We start from the raw sequence: 5106 nt of genomic DNA, 5'->3' as shown, positions 1-5106 counted from the left end.
GAGAGAGAGAGAGAGAGAGAGAGAGAGAGAGAGAGAGCGTATCACTGGCTCCTAGTGTGGGCTGTGTGGGCTGTGCACTTCCACACACCTGTATGCAGGGAATTAGAACACGCCCCAGGACTTGTTTGCTCTTAGACATCCAGGGAAAGCAGACATTTGGGAGCTAGAGTGAGCTGAGCACCTAAGCCTAAGGGTAGTCTCCTCCAGGGTAGAGGTAGTCTCATTTCTGTGTGGCCTGTCTGCACTGGACCTGAGAGATTGGAATCTGGTCATAGGTGTGAGGCCCCGGAAAGACAAAACTCTCTGGGTTGAGGTCCTGAGTGGTGTCCTGCTCGTAGGCTCCGTTAGTTAGCGGTCTTCTCATTTAAGATTGCTATACTCTAGAATGTTCGAGTTAGTCTTGAGAACTCTAAGTGATATCGAGGGCTATCTAGGATGATCTGACGTTACCCAGGAAGCTGCCCTACAATCAGAACCTGGCCTACAGCAACCTGACACATGCTATCTGTTTATGATAAGCTCTGCTTGCCATGGGTGGCTCCGAACCGGCAGTTATGTATTTCCAAGGAGGTGAAGATGTGAACAGACTCAGCTCCAGTTCCCTTAGGACTAGTTTCACCTCTTCCCCTTACAAGTTCTGGTAAATTTGGGGGAAACCTCTTGTTGGCTCTGACTGGTTAGCAAGCTTGATCTCAGAATCAGATACTGTGGGGAAAGATGCTATGCCAGAGTGGTGTGTTAGGAGCTAACGTGTCTCCCCATGGACTTCTGGTACCCTGACTCAAGAATATTGTGTTAGTTAGCTGTTGCTCAGAGTAGAATAAGGGCAAAGCTGGCAGAGCAGGAAGTCAGGATGCTCCCACTGTGCTCTCTCCAGGATCTAAACAAAACCCAGGCTCCTACACCAATTGCCTTTCCTTCAGCTTGATAAGCCAGGGTCTAATGAGCGGCACATTAGGAAATGTTATGTAACCTAGTGGAGCGCAAGGAGGTTTGGTTGTTTTCATTTTTTTTTTTTAATTGAAAACAACGAACTGTCAAGGACATGGAGAGTTGGCTTAACAGTTGTGAGCATTTGCTGTTCTTGCACAGGATCTGAAAAAGGTGGCTCACCACCAGCTGAAATTCTGGCTGTAAGGGATCTCACACACTCACATGCCCAATGGTGTCTCTTTTGGGATATTTCCTGAGCTTTGGAGAGGGTAATGGGTGTCCCATTTGGGCTCATATACTCCATGGTCCTTTGGGATAATAGTATCTTATATTAGTATTTATTTACAAGAAAATTTCAACAAGCACAATAGCTTTTTAAAAACTATCCATGCGTTTAGTGTGGAGCTGAAGGGTTAGAAGTCCCACAATGCATAGCTTCTCTACTTAGCAGATCCATGCTAAGATCAGCCTGCCAGATATGAGGTTATTGTCCGTAGTTCTGGGAAAGAATTCACCTTGGTCTCAGGTCCTCCTTGATCTTGATTGCTAGGATTATCAGTGTACATGCTGATGTCTCCGGAGAATTTCCTTTGAATGACAGTGAACACACATGAACGACGTGTTAAAAGTGAAGCTCGGGTGCAGATCTAAGAGACACGCTATTGCTGATGGAGCAACGAGCCTGTAACAGCAGCACTTTCCCCTGGCCCCCTGCACGTCTATCCCCACCAAGGCCAGAGGCAATTAGAGTTAACACACGCTCAGTTCATTTCTGTGGCTTTCAGCATGGACTGTGGTCTCCAGTCAGATTTCATCACATGATTTTTTTTTCCTTTGGTTTTTCGAGACAGGGTTTCTCTGTGGTTTTGGAGCCTGTCCTGGAACTAGCTCTTGTAGACCAGGCTGGTCTCAAACTCACAGAGATCCGCCTGCCTCTGCCTCCCGTGTGCTGGGATTAAAGGCGTGCGCCACCACCGCCCGGCTCATCACATGATTTTACAGCCACATTTTCCTCATCTGTAGTTGGTCCTAAGGGTTTGGAGAGGAGACATGTGTCCTGCAGGTGGTCTTCACAACAGAAGGAAAGGTATAAACCTGACAATAGGAGTTATCTAGAAGCTCAATGGGAGGAGAAATTGTCATCCGTGTTAACTTGGTAGACAGAAAACAACGGATCCTAGCAGAGCGATGTAGGAGATAACAAATGTCTGGGGGGTGTGAGGTTCATGCAACTATAGAATCAATTAGACCTTTGTTCTTGGTGGGGTAGTCTTTAAACATGTACATTGCCCTATAGAAGTATGGTTTTGCATTATTGGTCTTTATACTTGAGAACACAGAGCAATGTGGTGCCCTGATTCTTTTAAAATTAAGATTTTTATTTTGTGTTTTGCCTGCACGTATGTATGTATGTATGTATGTATGTATGCATGTATGTATGTATGCATGCACCGTGGGTATGCAGTATGCAGTAGAGGACGTCAGATCCCTGAGACTGGAGTCATATGAGCTTGTGAGCTGCTGTGTGGGTGCTGAGGACCAAAGTGCTCTGGGCGAGTAGCCTGTGCCCTCCAGCCTCAGTTCTTGCTTCTTCCTGTGACTACTCTCACTCAGAGTTAAGGGTCAAAAGGGCATTCAAGCCATAAGCTTTACCTGATACAGTCAGGTAGGCAAATTTCTGTAACTGAGATGGTTTTGGCGCATCTTTGCTTGAAGCAAATAGAAGAAGAAAAGAGGCCTCAGTCTTTGGGCCTCTGTGCACAAGCTAAAGGGCTGGAGGTGAAGGGCTTCGCCACCTCGGGCTGACATCATTCCAGGGAACTGCGGATCACTGGTTTGCAGTGGTTCAGGACCCAAGCCAGAGGCAGGCGTGGGGTTTGTTGGTGACACCCTGCGGAAGACTTCAGACTGCAGACTGTCACTGATGCGCAGACATAGGCTCTCCAACTCTGAGCGGAAGCATAAAATTATCTCTTGGTGTTTTTATTTCCCTTCTGATGTGTGTTGTCCTTTAGACACCGACTTCACAGCCAGGGTCAGGTAATTGGATTTGAAGGCATGTTTGCTGCACATCAGTGGACTTTCAGGAATGGAGAATTCTACTTGATCTTGCTGTTGTCTCAAATCGAAACAAATCATGCACCTCTTTTACCTTTAATGATTCATTCTGAGAACAGCAAAGACTTAGTGCTATTAATTAGGGCTGCTGAAATATTCAGAGTGCTTGAGGCGGAAAAACAGTCTTAGAGATTGTGTTTCTAAGTAGTTCTGTTTTCTAGGGATTTCAAAACAAGCTGGGAAGAAAAGAAATCTCGCACACTAAAATATAAGAAAATTCCACGCTGCCCTCATGTGCTCGGTTGCACTCTACCAAGCAGTGATTGCTGAGGATTCTATCACGCTACGTTGTCAAAATACACCGTCTTCTTCTCTCACTGGCTACAGGGAACAAAGGCCCTTGGATGAGAATGTAACCAGCAGCAGAGAGGCCGGGGTCTATTGCATACAGGAAGGGAGTCTCGTGGGGAAGGCAGTCTACAAGCTTCCCTGGAACTGGTGTAAGACTTTGGAAAGGAATGTTCCCAGTCATTAGTCTCCTTCCTCGCTGCGTACTGTGGTGTGTTCCTTGAGAATCAGTGTTTACCCCAGGGAATGGTGTGGCGTGTGTGGATGGGTAAGGATCTGCTTAACAGCTGGCATCCAAAGCAAAAGCAGGCGTTTCCACATCTGAAGCTGGTACCACAGCAGGTCCACCTGCTTCAGGTTGTCCTCTGACTTCCATATGTGCAGCATGGTGTGCAGTACATGCTTGCACATAACACGCACACATGCACACACATGCACATGCATGTGCACACAGAGAGAGAGGAAACAAATAAAATGTAAAAGATTGAACTCAAATATCAGTATTGTTTGTCTACAGACATATTACTGTGAGCACACCTAATCTTATCAAACATTAGCATCATACTATGGTGGTCTGAATGAAAACGGCCCCCATAGGCCCATAGGGAGTGGCACCAATAGGAGGTGTGGCCTTGATGGATAGGTGTGGCCTCATTTGGACGCAGTCTGTCACTGCGAGTGGGTTTTGGGGTTTCAGAAGCTCAAGCCGGTCCCAGTGACTCTCTGTTCCTGCTGTCTACCAGATGTGGAACGCTCAGCTCCCTCTTCAGCACCATGTCTGTCTGGGTGCCACCGTGATTCCTCCATCATGATAACAGACCAAATCTCTAAACTGTGAGCAAGCTCCAGTTAAATGTCTTTCTTTAGGAGAGTTGCTGTGGTCATGGCATCTCTTCACAGCATTAGAAATTCTAAGAACATGCTTTGAATTCCGTCAATAAAATTCAGTGTAGATTTATTTTGTCCTTTATGTAAGAACTAAGACAGTATTTTAGACTTTGACTCTTGACTCAGAGACTCCTATGCACTCCTGTGCCAGAACACAAGACAGACAGCGTTCCTGCTGTGCATGTGACGTGCATGGTTACATGGTGTGATGATGAATCAGAACAAGTGCTGTCATATGTCAATACTCTCCTTATTAAACCATCAATTTAATAAAAGAACAAAATCATCTCACCAGAAACTTGTAGCAATTGACAGGTTGACAAGCCAGAGGCTAGAGCACCAAAAACAATAGTGAAAAACACAAGGTGGCGTGTGCACACGGGATTTAAGCCACTGAAAAGGGACAGCAGTCAATGCAGGGCACTGAATGGCAGGCGAATGCTGCATGCATCAGGGGAAAGCAGTGCAGAATCCTGACGTCTGCAATGTAGTTCTCACAATTTAATCCTGACAAATGCGTGAAGGAGAGTCAATGGAGCAGCCTGAGTCCGGCAGACAGTCCTGGGGAGACTGGAGAGCAGCCTGTAGGTGAGTGGGGCCTTGTCTGCATCTTCTCTCACACACAAAGTCATCTCAGAACGTGTCATAGCCTCTTCTGGCTTGTGAACACGTCATAGCCTCTTCATGGAGCATGAACACGTCATAGCTTCTTCGTGGAGCGTGAACACGTCATAGCCACTTCATGGAGCGCGAACACGTCATAGCCTCTTCATGGAGTGGGAACACGTCATAGCCTCGTCATGGAGTGTGAACACGTCATAGCCTCTTCAAGGAGCGTGACGTTGTTAACTTTGATGGGAAGCATCAAGAAAAAGGTTG

This window comes from Microtus ochrogaster, chromosome 2, assembly GCF_000317375.1.
Source record: "Microtus ochrogaster isolate Prairie Vole_2 chromosome 2, MicOch1.0, whole genome shotgun sequence".
NCBI classification, from domain to species: Eukaryota; Metazoa; Chordata; class Mammalia; order Rodentia; family Cricetidae; genus Microtus; species Microtus ochrogaster.
Note: the sequence above shows the minus strand (reverse complement) of the source record.